Source organism: Myotis davidii, unplaced genomic scaffold (genome assembly GCF_000327345.1).
Source record: "Myotis davidii unplaced genomic scaffold, ASM32734v1 scaffold151, whole genome shotgun sequence".
Classification (NCBI taxonomy): Eukaryota; Metazoa; Chordata; class Mammalia; order Chiroptera; family Vespertilionidae; genus Myotis; species Myotis davidii.
Window position 1 is genome coordinate 1,350,224 of NW_006285248.1, and position 14,385 is coordinate 1,364,608.

Sequence of the window (14,385 nt, forward strand, 5' to 3'; positions counted from 1 at the left end):
TAATCCACGCTGTCGTCACAGCTCAATTGCCACGTTCCCTCTCAACATCAACTCAGGGTTCCTGCCCCTTAAACTTCAGAGCCCAACAAGCATAAAAACAGTAGTGTCAGCCATCAACTCACATCACCAAGAAAGAATTACTATCCAGAACAGGTAGTTTACCTTAGAGGAAATAATGATGGTTAGCTGTTCACCTCATTAGTAATCAGGGAAATGCAACTTCAAACCACATCGAAAATACTATTTCATGCCCATTGAGTTGGCAAAAATTTTTAAGTTGAACAATACTAAGCTTTGGCAAGGATGTAAAGCAATTGAAATTCTTATCCCTGCTATGGGAAAATAAATGAATACAACTACTTTAGATAACGATTTCTTATTTTAAAAGATGAACATGGGCATGTCCTATATAAATAAGCACATATATACCCATAGCATATATATCCCAAATATATATCCCAGAGAAAGTCCCTCGCTGCATTGCTTGTAACAGCATAAACAGCAGAATGGGTAAATAAATTGTGGGATACTGTGGAGCAACAAAAACCGAACTGAAGTCATACACATTTCAATAGACTGGATGTTTATGTGCCTTTCTCCTCCCCTCCCCCCAATTCCTTTGTTGAATCCTTGAGGTGGGGTTTGGGGGAAGTGATTAGGTAATCAGGGTGGAGTCCTCATGAATGGGACTAGTGACCTAATATAAAAGACCCCAGAGCTGTCTGTCACTCATTCCACCACGTGAAGAGGAAAGTAGATAGTTATCCATGCAGCAGGAAGCAAACAGGTATCTTGATCTTGGATTTCCCAATCTCAAGAACTGTGATAAACGAATGTCTGTTGTTTACTAGTATATACCACCCAGTCTATAGTAATTTTTTTTTTTTAAATAACAGCCCAAATGAACTAAGACACACCACAACATAAGTGAGTCTTTAAAAAAGAGCACTGGTAATATGGAGATATGCCTTGTGAACTTCCAACGGGGGAAAACACATTGAGCAAGACACAGAAACTATCTACTGAATAATTTATTATATAAAGTGCAAAAGACTAAGTAGAACTGAGTTGTGTTGTATTTATTGTCATACCTAACCTTCAAGATGGTGTTACAGAATTTACCAGGCGACCGGAAAATACACACACAGGAGTACTCGGAGATACAGGAAAAACCCATTTATTTCCAGATGTATTAATACCATGACTCAGGAGAGCCTGTTTCCAAATTCTGAGCAAACCAATATGGAGAAAGCTCTCTCTTTATACCCTTTGGTTTCTTTGTCCTCCAAATAAGGATCAGACTTCCGGACCTTTCGAGGGCTTTGCAAAAAGGCCTGCATGTTGGGATGGGGGCCGTGAGACCACACCTAAAGGCCTGGCCTGGCAACAGCTCCAATAACCCCCTCCAGGGTTTGTGTATGGCTCATGGTTTATGGCCTCTGTAAAATGTGAGTATTTAGGTAAACAGGTCTTACAAGACCAGATAATTAAGGAAGAGGCAGTGACTAGATCAGGGGTGGGCAAACTTTTTGACTCGAGGGCCACAATGGGTTCTTAAACTGGACCGGAGGGCCGGAACAAAAGCATGGATGGAGTGTTTGTGTGAACTAATATAAATTCAAAGTAAACATCATTACATAAAAGGGTATGGTCCTTATTTTTTTTTAGTTTTATTCATTTCAAACGGGCCGGATCCAGTCCGCGGGCCATAGTTTGCCCACGGCTGGTGTATAGGCTATCAGGAATGTGTAGTAGGGATACTGATTAACTAGGTACAGAGTCAGGCTGCTGGTCTCCTCATCAATGGCACAGTGAGCCTTACCTCCTGGTATAGATACCACTCCCACACTGAGTAGACAATCCTATTCAATCGTCAATCTGCAAAATAGGGTTTTGTAGAAATTATGTATGTGGTTTCTGAGGCTAAATTTTATTTTTATTTATTTTTTTTAAATATATTTTATTGATTTTTTACAGAGAGGAAGGGAGAGAGATAGAAAGTCAGAAACATCGAAGAGAGAGAAACATCGATCAGCCGCCTCCTGCACATCCCCCACTGAGGATGTGCCCGCAACCCAGGTACATGCCCTTGACCGGAATCGAACCTGGGACCTTTCAGTCTGCAGGCCGACGCTCTATCGACTGAGCCAAACCGGTTTCGGCTGAGGCTAAATTTTAAAAGACATTGTGATTTTAGCTCTTGGTGAAGCCACTGCCATGTTGTGAGGTCACTCAAACAACCTTATGGAGAAGCGCACACTGGGAAGAGCTGCAGCCTCCTACCATCAGCCATGTGAATAACCCAACTTGGAAATAGATCTTGCTCCCACAGTCAAGCTTTCAGACGACTGAACTCTGGTTAGTATCTTGACCGAATGCCTTTTCAGAGATTCAGAGCCAGAACCACTTATATAATCCATTTCTAAATCCTTGACTCTCAGAAATCATGACATAATAAATGTGTATTGTTTTAAGCCACTAAGTTTTGGAGTCATGTGTTATGCAATATTAGAAAATTAATATTTTTATGGATACATACATAAGTAGTAAAATTATATAACATGGTATTCAATTAATACCAAATTTATGAAGGATGTAAGAGATAGTTAGAGATCTTTAAGATATGACATAAATTATAGGAAAAAGCAATGGGGAACAGTGTTAGCAACTGGGGAGGTTTTGTATAAGAATCTATTGAGATACTGGTAATGTTCTGTTTCTAACCAGAGTAAGTAGTAAGCACACAGCTATTTTATTATCTTAAAATTTAAACATACATTCTTTTTATTAATGTACACTGAGTGGCCAGATTATTATGACCACCCCATCAGTACTTCGTTGGGCCACCTTTTGCCTTCAGTACTGCAGCGATTCTTCTTTGGCCCAATGAAGTACTGATGGGGTGGTCATAATAATCTGGCCGGTCATAATAATCTGGCCACTCCGTGTATATTTTTATTGATCTCAGAGAGGAAGGGAGAGGGAGAGAGAGATAGAAGCATCCATGATGAGAGAGAATCATTGATCGGCTGCCTCCTGCATGCCCTACCCTGGGGATCGAGCCCACAACCCAAGCATGTGCCCTGACCAGGAATCGAACTGTGACCTCCTGGTTCATAGGTGAATATTCAACCACTGAGCTACAGCAGCCTGGCCACAAATACAATTTTTAACAGATAAGTTTCAAAAGCATACAAAGATTCTCATACCTTTCATGCAGACTCACCAACTTTTAACATGGTGCCATATTTGCTATTCATTTCCTTTCTGTCTCTGTCCTTGTCTCTACATACATATGCGTATATATACATACATAGAACCCTGTTTGTGTATATTTCTTCAGAATTACTTACGAGCAACTTGCACACATCATCCCCCTTCACCACAAATATTTCAGTGAATCAGTGTGCATTTTCTATGCATAAGGGCTTTTATTTACACAACCATAGTAAAATGATTAAGTTTAGAAAGCTACCATTGCTACAATGCTATCATCTAATCTACAGACCTTATTCAAATTTCACCAATTGTCTCAGCGATGTTCTTTATACAGATTGTTTCTCCTGGTTTAGGATCCAATGCAGGATCACATACTGAATTTAGCTTTCATGTCTCTTTAGTCTCCTATAATCTGGAACAGTTCCTCAGTCTGTCTTTGTTTTTCATGATGTTGACATTTCTTAAAATGACAGGCCATTCTGTTTTATAATGTCCCTCAATTTGGGTTTGTTTGAAGTTCTCCCATGATAAGATTTAGATTTTGCTTTTTTTTTTTTTTTAGGTTTTGCATTTTTGGCAGGAATAGTACATAGTGACGTGTCCTTCTGAGCATATCATATCAAGGGGACACAATGACAGTTTGTCCCATCATTACTGATACTAACTTGATTACTTGGTTAAGGTGAAGTCTTCCAAGTTTCTTCAATTAATTAGTAACGTAAAATATATGTTATTTTAAAAAAAAACAGCTTATTGAGATAAAATTCACATATTGTATAATTCACCCATTTAAAGTGTTCAAAGCAATGGTTTTGAGTATATTCACAGAGTTGTGCAACCATCACCACAATCAATTTTGGAATATTATCATCACCCCAAATAGAAACTTCACATCCACTAGCAGTCATGTTTTTATAGAATTCTATTACATGGATGTACAATAATTTATCTGTTTCCTTTTGAAGGACTTTTTTTTTCTAATCTCTAATTACAAACAGTACTGGAATGAGTAAAATTGTTTTGCTTGTATTCAAGTATGTCTGAAGGTAAATTCCCTCAAGAGGACTGCTGGGTCAATGGAAAAGTACATTAGCAATTTTAATGATTATTAACAAACTAGAGGCCTGGTGCACGAAATTTGTGCACGGGTGTGGTCCTTAGGCATGGCCAGCAATCGAAGCACAAGCATCTAGCATGGAAGGGCAGGTACCACCTGACCTCTGGGCCCTGAGCAGCACCTGGGACCCTGAGCCCCCACACACCCCCCTCCACCTGAGTCATCAGGCCCCCCGCCACCACTGCTGGTCATTGTCTGTGGGGCAATCGGCGGGGCGATCAGGCCCCGCTTGCACCCGCCTTGGCCTGGCACCACCTGCTCACCTGCTCCACCATCCTGCTGCGGTCCTGCTCTTGTCGGGGACCATTGGGCCGGCAGTGCCTCCACTGCCACCCACTGCCAGTGCTGTGTCGCCAACGCCCACCATGTTTCGCGCCACTCCCGATTGGTCTGCGCATGTCATAGGGAGCAGTTGAACTCCCGATCAAGGGGGCAATTTGCATATTAGGCTTTTATTATATAGGACTAGAGGGCTAATTATTTAATGTTTATACTGTATTTTAGGGTGCTCTTTTTAGAGTGATAGAGTAATAATAAGCCAAAGGAGAAAATGTTACTTACCTAATAGTGACTATTTCTAATATTATTCCTATTATATTAGTATCTCTAAGGAATCTAAAACAGTATTTTGAGTTTTTTTGAAGCCATACCTCATGCCTTGCAGTGGTAATAACTTCTGAACTATATAGCACTAGTGATCTTCTTTTATACCATCGTCTTATTCCTTGTTCATTCTGTAAAGCATGTAGCTTAATTACAACAAATTTATTCCGTAATATATCTGCTATCAATTCTTTGGCTATCAGGACTGTTACCCCATTGGGAGCTCATAGGCTTTTCCAGACGAGGGGAGTAACTCTAAATTTTATGAGATAAACACACTTGACCTACAGAGTACCTGTTTTTTTCCAGGTCCATATGGCAAATAATAGAGCCAGTCAGGCCCACTGGTCAGTTGGCATTTTTGGAAAACTTATATTGTTTATTACATCCTTATCGTTTTTGTATGTTTTTATTCAGTTTAGAGAGGAAGGAAGGGGGAGGGAGAGAAACATCCATGTGAGAAACGTGGATCAGCTGCCTCCTGCACGCCCTCAACTGGGGATGGAGCATGAAACCCGGGCATGTGCTCATTCCTTATTATTTTTAAAAAGTAAGAAATTGTAAGGCAGCCTATGTTACTTACCTAATAGTGACTATTACATGTAAACAAATTTGCATGTAAACTGAGGCTAACTAGTTGCAGCAGACCTGGGCGTACTGTGTAGCTCAGGTGCCGTCTTGAGAAGACTTGTTGCCCAACTGGGAGGAGTGTGCAGTTAGCGGACAGCCTGCAGCTCCTTCAAGTCTCCTTCAGCTTTCGAGCCAAGGTCAGACTCTTCCTGAGGTGGCCCTCATCAGTGATGCAGTGAGATGATGGAACAAAAGACTGGCCATTTCCGCCCACTGAAGGATCCTCTCCCAGGCCATCTCTGACCTGGAGCTCCCCATCGGCGTGGCTGAGGCACCAGCAAACCTGCTCTGTGGGCTGCTGGCTCCTCCGCCCAGGCCTGCTTCCTCCTCCTCCTTCCACAGATGTTACCATCAACAAGCCTTTGGCATTCTTGACTTTATTTCAGTTTCTCCTTCCGAGCAGTCCCAACCGATATAGTTGTAAATGGATATTGATTTATAAGATATCAACAGATATTTTTAATCATGACGCTGCCATATAAAACCCTCAGATGCATTGGTTATAGAAATACATCTATAACTTTCCAAACTGATTGCTTTCTCATAATATGTACAGAAATTGATATAGCTCTGAATCTCTAAGTAAAGAGGTTACTCTAATTTTGATTATGTTCTTTAAACAGAGTTTACTTATGATTAAAAAAAAAAAAGCATCCACACTTCATCAGATCTACTCTTTCACTGCTCCTGACAGAGATAATCTCTTCTTTTATTTTTTCCAGTAAACTACCAGCAGTTCTAAAAAAAGAAAGAGAAAGAAAACAAATAAAAAATAATAATAGCATATCCCATCGTCCCTTGTGCAACAGTTCATTTCCCTAAATCTTTGAAAATTACTTATACATGCATGATTTATGAAGAGAATGCCAGGAACATAGTTTCATAAGGATTCTATTAAAAGTCTCTCTCCCCGAGGCAGAGCGTTGCTGGTTCGGAATGGTTTTCCTCTGAACCTCCTTTGTCTACAAATGAAAAAGATTGCGTAGCTTTTGTTTTCTTAACTCTAACATAGAAATTAAAACAAAAACAAAAAACCTTGGAATGGAAAGCAACAGTAACAGCTAAAGAAGAACTGAATTTTAATTTGCCCAGCTGATCGGACAAAAATAGGTTTTCTTATTACTGAGCGTTCAGTAGAAACAGTTCTCATGAAGTATTTTGTTAATATTCTTTTTTAGTTGTTTTTTGTTTATTTGTTTAATCCTCACTCAAGGAGTGAGGAAATTTTTTCCATTGATTCTAGAGAGAAGGGAAGGTAGGGGGGAGGGAGAGAGAGAGAGAAAGAGAAACCTCGACAGGGACACATCCATTGGTTGCCTCCCACTCATGCCTCTACTGGGGCGGGGATTGGACATGCAACCCAGGTATGTGCCCTTGTCTGGGAATTGAACCCAAGACTCTCCAGTGCAAAGGCCAAGGCTCTAACCACTGAGCGATGCCAGCCAGGGCTGAGTTGTTTATTGATTTTAGTTAGGAGAATGTGGAACATATTCTGAAGGTGAAACAGAGGGAAAAAGGATTGAAATGGAACCTGTGTGCCGAAAAGGTCCAGCGCATTTCTTGTAAGTTTATTCCTGGTTCTTGTTAACTTTTGTTGTTGTTAGAAATGGGAATTTAAAAATTACATTTTTTGCCCTGACTGGTTTGGCTCAGTGGATAGAGCATCGGTCTGCTGGAGGGTCCATGGTTCAATTCCGGTCAGGGGCATGTACCTTGGTTGCAGGCACATCCCCAGTGGGGGGTGTGCAGGAGGCAGCTGATTGATGTTTCTCTCTCATCAATGTTTCTGACTCTCTATCCCTCTCCCTTCCTCTCTGTAAAAAACCAATAAAACATATTTAAAAAAAAATAAAAAATACATTTTTACTTAATTATTATTGGATTAGAGAAAAAGCGTGTTTTTATATATATATATAGTTGACTTAAACCTGGCCACCTTACTTAACTCTTTTAATAGTTCCACTAGTTTTCTTTCTAAAATAATGTCTTTGATTCTCTGCATTTACAATCGATATGCAAAGTATGATGATTTTTGCCTCCCACCTTCTTATAGAGGTGGGAGGAGTGGATTGAGACCTCAGCAATTCCTGGACCCCACAACCACTCTGCCTTGACCAAAATCGGGAATGCTGCCCACCACCGATGTTGAAAGCTGCTGAATCAAGAAGTCATCTGCCAAATTAATAAACTGCTGCTACAGCGACTGGCTCCGATTCTTGCCACCTGTGCCCCACTCTGCCCCAACCAAGCAGATGCTCTGCTCACCGCCTCTCTCCACAGATCGCTCTGTTCCAAATTGAGGTCTCACAATAGTGTTTCTGTTTGGTGGGACCCAAATCACACCGTGATCCCTAGCCACAAAGAAGCCTGAGAAACAGTGTTTTAGTTTCTCTCTCCGCCTTCACTCTAAGCAGCGGTTCTCAACCTGTGGGTCGCGACCTCTTTGGCGTTCTAACGACCCTTTCACAGGGGTCGCCTAAGACCATCCTGCATACCAGATATTTACATTACGATTCATAACAGTAGCAACATTACAGTTATGAAGTAGCAACAAAAATAATTTTATGGTTGGGTCACAACATGAGGAACTGTATTTAAAGGGCCAGAAGGTTGAGAACCACTGCGTCTAGAGCATGCCAATATGCAATATCGGGCATAGTATTCTTTAGCATATTTAGAAAGTTTCCTCCTATTTCTTTTTTTAAAAAATTGGTATAAAATAAACATGAATTTTACCATTTTTAAATGTACAGGTCACTAGTGTTGTGTATTTCACATTGTTGTGCAACCAATTTCCAAAACTCTTTTTGTTTTGCAAAACTAAAACTCTGCACCCATTACACAATTACTACCCATTTCCCCCACCCCCTCAACCCCTGGTAACCACTATTCTCCTTTCTGTTTCTATGAATTTGACTTCTTTATGTAACTCATATAAAATGGAATCAATACAGTATTTGTCTTTTTGTGACTTGTTTCACTTAGAATAATGTCCCCAAGGCTCATCCTTGTTGTAGCGTATGTCAGGATTTCCTTCCCTTTTCAGGCTAAATAATATTGCATTATTTGTATATGGAACATTTTCTTTGTTCATTTGCCAGTGACCCTTGGGTCCCTCCCACCTCTTGGCTATTGTGCATAATGCTACTATGGACATAGACCTACAAATACGTCTTTGAGACCTGTTTCCTATTATTTTAGATACATACCCATCTCTTACTTCCTTTCATCTCAGAGCTCAAAAAGAAAAGTGTTGCTGAATTTTATCAAACAATTTTTCAATATCTGTAGCAGATTATACTAGTAATTTTTAAGATGCCACATTATCGCTTCTCCCACATGCTTGATGCTTTTTCCATTGAGCTGTGGGGTTTATATCCTCTCTCCTTGAACCTGGGAAAATCTCTGTGACTGCCTGGACCCAGAGAATACAGCAGAAGTGATGCGATGTTACTCCCAAGGCTGGACCATAAAAGTGCCACGCACGTCCACCTTCTTCTCTCGGATGCTCACGCTTGGAATCCATCAGCCACGCTATGAGAAAGCTCAGGCGAACCCATGGAGAAAGCACCGACAGAGGTATGTCTGCCATTCCCACCTGACAGCCCAGCTGGGGTCCCAGCCCTCAGCCAGCATCAAGTGCCAAACCAGTGAGTGGCGATACCGCCAGATGATTCTGTTGCCTAGCCTTGAGACTGCCCCGAGGGGCTCTGGACATGGTGGTGCAGAGATCAGTGGTGCCTGCTGTGCTCTGATCTGATTTCTGACCCTCAGAATTCATGAACATAACAGCACGGTTGTTCTATGCCAGGAAGCTATGGGGTGGTTACACAGTGGTACAGGTAACTGGTACCGTATCTAATGATGTGATCCTTTGGTTATTCTTTTATCATTTTTTTCTTTTTACTATATTTTTATTGATTTCAGGGAGGAAGGGAGAGGGAGAGAGAGATAGAAACATCAATGATGAGAGAGAATCATTGATCAGCTGTCTCCTGCATGCCCCCCACTGGGGAATTGAACCCACAACCTGGGCATGTGCCCTTGACCAGAATCGAACCCGGGAACTTTCAGTCCACAGGCCGATGCTCTATCCACTGAGCCAAATTGGCTAGGGCATTTTTTCATCATTTGATGTAATGTTTAAGTATTTCTGTACTGGCAGAATAAACTGTCCTTGCTCAAGTTGTATTATGTACACTAATAAAAGGGTAATATGCTCATTAGGCCAGGTCAACTGGACATCTTCTGGACGTCCAACTTCCTTCCAGACAAAGTGGGGGCTGAGACAGAGGCAGTTAGGGGGTGATCAGGCCTGCAGGGGAGCAAGCAGTTAGGGGCAATTAGGCTGGCAGAAGAGCAAGCAGTTAGGGGTGAGATCAGGCCAGCGTGGGGAAGCAAGCAGTTAGGGGGTGATCAGGACGGCAGGCAGAAGTGGTTAGGGGCAATCAGGCAGGCAGGTGAGCAGTTAGGAGCCAGTGGTCCCAGGTACCTTACTTATATTTTAACTTATGAAGCAGGTGGTAGTACCCCCATTTTTCTGAGGAGAAAACTGAGGTTCAGCTAGTTTAAACTCTCCGCCCTACATCACCCCATGCAAAGCTAACTGCAAGGTCAGTGCTTGCTTCACTCCATCCACTGGCTCCTCCTCCCAAGGACTGTCTGTACACTGCTGTTTCAGATTTATCTCTTTGCAAAAGGAGACTATTCAAGAGAGGAACGTCCCAATGGCTTTGTTCTTTAATCTTTTGAAGTACAGCAGTGTGCAAGGTTATTGTGTGGTCCAGCTGGGGCTGATGTCAGGCTGCAACTTGGAGAGGTCCCCGTGCTCAATTCCAGTCTTGTTCTTTTTTTCTTTTTTTAAAATATATTTTATTGATTTTTTTTTACAGAGAGGAAGGGAGAGGGATAGAGAGCTAGGAACATTGATCAGCTGCCTCCTGCACACCTCCTACTGGAGATGTGCCTGCAACCAAGGTACATGCCCTTGACTGGAATCGAACCTGGGACCTTTCAGTCTGCAGATAGATGCTCTATCCACTGAGCCAAACCAGTTAGGGCTCCAGTCTTGTTCTTTAAAAAAAAAATTTTTTTTTTTAAATTTCTTGCTGAGAGAGAGAGGGAGGGGGAAAGAGAAACAGCGATTTGTTGTTCACTCATGGATGCATCATTGGTTGATTCTTATATGTGCCCTGACTGGGGATCGAACCTGCAACCTTGGCGTATGGGGACAACCAACTGAGCTATCCGGCCAGGGCTTTCCAGTCTTGTTCTTTAGCATTTTGTTTTAGGAGGTAAATACTAGTAGAATCACTAGGTGCTATTCAACTCCTACCTTTAAAATGTAATACTAGAAAAAGGGATCCTTGCCCTAAGCTTGTGAAACCACAAACATATGGTTCTCTGTTTGTGAGGCATGTATGTGCCATTCTATGTTTGGGAGCCCTATATACTCTAAGAACATGAGGCCAGCACTGAGCCTCACAACAATGAGACCCATAAGTAAAAGAGTATGATATAACACCATCAGAAGGAAAAAGCCCAATTTTCCACACCGTTACAATTTTGAAATAGTAGGACATTTTCTTAAAAACAAATAAGTGTGTATGTTTACGTGCACTTAGCTATGTCTTTAATGATGCCTTTCTGCTGTATATAGTTGTTATGGAATGCAGGTGAACAAAAGGCCGGACAGACTTACTCCTGGGTTCTTAATCTGGCACATCTGACTTGTGCTCTAAAAGCAACATCCCAACTAGAGTTTGGGCATTCCGGGGTCCCTGAGAGATGACAGCCACGGAGCTGGACACTGTAGGCCAAGAGGAGTGGGTCACTGCCTTTCAGGGCTTGGCTTTGCTCTCCTTTGCCTGCTCTACAACCCACTGCTGTGAGGGACCCGAAAAAAGGGTGTGTGGCTGGGGAGGAAGAGGGTGAAGTAGGAGGAGGGGAGGCAGCGCTGCCTGAGACATGGGGAAAATATGTATATGAACATGTTGAGCCCAGAACTGCATGGCTTCAGCCGGATCGGCTTTGCTGGAAGTGATTATTATCGTGCGCTTGTAACATGAGGATACAATGAAAGCAAGCTCGGCTGCTCTGGGTCATCCTCGTCTTCCCCACCTCACAGACAAGGCTCAGACCTCAGATAGCAGAGCGTCGCTCCACCCATTCTGCCACCTTGGCTGCCTCCACCATCTGGCTCCCTATTCCTTACCCAAGTCTCACTTCTCAAGCCTCTCATTTGTCTAACTCCAAGCTCCTAATTCCTCAGAGATTCTACTTTCACTGAAGCAAATCCCGATGTTTAATCCTATTTTTCTTCTTCTTCCACTGAGAACTGTCCTTTGGGGGAGCCACCTTTTGCCCATTGCATGCCCAACAAGATGACCCCATCCTCTCCTGGATCTTTGTTGATGAAAGTCTTGTAAAAGGCAAGGACTGGAGAAGTGATCTTTGAGGTACCCTTCAAGATATGCCCAGAGTAACACCAACTCCATGCATTACGCAGAATGGGCTCAAGACTGGAATAAAGAATCTGTAAAGGGGGTAAGCCTGGGACCTGTCCAAATGGCACTGAGTATAAACTAGCCACTATATATGTATGTATGTATGTATGCATGTATGTATGTATGTATATATGTATATATATATTTTAAATGTGTTTTTATTGATTTCAGAGAGGAAGCAGGAGAGAGATAAAAACATGGATGAGAGAGATTCATTGATCGTCTGCTACCTGCACAGCCCCTACTGGGGATCAAGCCCTTAACCCAGGCATATGCCCTTGACTGGAATCGAACCCGGGACCCTTCAGTCTGCAGTCTGATGCTCTATCCACTGAGCCAACCCAGCTAGGGCTAGCCACCTTTTATAGATAGTAGCAAAGAAACATATTTTCTGTTAAATTCTCCTTACTCTATCATAACCTCATTATCACACAAAACTTTATAAAGGTGGTTTATGATTTTACATGTAGAAGAAAGCAATGCTCCATTCAATGGAACTCAGGTAATTTATTTCTGCAGAGTAAAGTGATTCCTAGTTCCTTGTATAAAGCAGAGTGGCTGCAGCAACATTGATTTTTTTTTTAAAAAAAACTTGTCTTAAAACATTTCTTTCACATTCCTTTAAAATCTATATTGCTAAGATGCTAAGACAAGCATCTTTCTAATAAAAAAAATCCCTGATGTAATGATATAAAGACCATTTTCACTAGAGACGGGGTGTCTGTGTTGCCATTTTCTCATTTCAAAGCTGCAGGACGCAGACATTGCTTCTAGCCTAATGTCTTCAGGCTTTGGAACCCATGGCCATTAGGCGCATGGAAAACATTTAGTTCAAGATCATCATTTTATAAGTAAAGAGATAAAACCCAAAGAAAAGCTGAGTACTTGCCCAAGGTCAAACAAGTCTGTTAATAGTAGAAACAAAAGTAGAATCGTGGATGGGTCCTCAAGTGCTCTTAAAGTTTAGATGTGATCCTGCCCAGCCGGTCCAGGGAGGTCTGCCCTCTTCAATCCGGGACTCCAAGTCCAACAGCATGAATAGTATCTGAACTTAGAGAAAGGTATTGGTAATTTCTACCACTGTGATTTAGTTTTTCTTTTATTTTTTGTGTAGTTTTTCTTTATTATTTTTCCCCCCTTTTAAATGCTTATTTTAAACTAGAGGCCTGGTGCATGAAATTCGTGCACTGGGGGGTGGCGGGGGCCCCTCAGTTAGCCTGTGCCCTCTTGCAGGCTGGGACCCCTCAGGGGATGTAGCAGTGTGCTAAGCAGCAGGAGGCCAGGGAGGAGCTCAAATCGGGGCCAGGCGCTGTGCCGCTCGCGCTGTGCCTATTGCCGCCGCTCGGTAGTGCTACTGTGGATTCAGGAGAGACTCCCGCTGTGGCAGCTGCCCTTGCCAGCCATGAGCATGGCTTCTGGTTGAGTGGCGCTCCCCCTGTGGGAGCGCACTGACTACCAGGGGGCAGCTCTTGCATTGAGCATCTGCCCCCTGGTGGTCAGTGTGCATCATAGTGACCAGTTGTTCCATTGTAACGGTTGCTTAGGCTTTTATTATATAGACTAGAGGCCTGGTGCATGAATTTGTGCATGGGTGGGGTCCCTCCTGGCCGATCGGGGCGTCTTGCCCAGTCCCAGTTGGGGCTGGCTGTGGGGGAGGGACTGCGGGAGGTTGGCTCTGGGAGTGCACTGACCACCAGGGGGCAGCTTTTGCATTGAGTGTCTGCCTCTAGTGGTCAGTGTGAGTCATAACTACTGGCTGGTCATCCAGTCATCTGGTCGTCTGGTCGTAACGGTCGCTCAGGCTTTTATATATAGAGATAACCTTTGTGTGAATAACTTGTTCCTCAACAGCCCCATCACCCCATTGTTTACAACTATGGTTCTCAAAGTGTGATCCTAGAACTTGATAGAAAAGCAAATTCTTGGCCTCCACTCCAGACCTGCTAAATTCTGGGGGTAGCACCCAGTAAGCTGTGTATTAACAAGCCTCAGGGGGATGCTGATGCACACTGAGGTTGAGAACCTCTGGTTTAGATAATTTTTGCTTGAATTAATGATAACACTGGGGTTGCAATATGGTGACTTTTCACCACTTATTAAACATTTGTTAGCTGGCATTTTTCTTTTTTACTGAGATCTAATTGTCTCAATAAAATAACATTGTGTAAGTTTAAGGTGTACAACATGTTGATTTGATACATTTACTTACATATTGCAATAAGATTACCATCATAGTATTAGCTAACGTTGCCATCACATCACATAATTATCTTTTTTTGTTTGTGGTGAGAACATCTAAGAGTCTTTTAG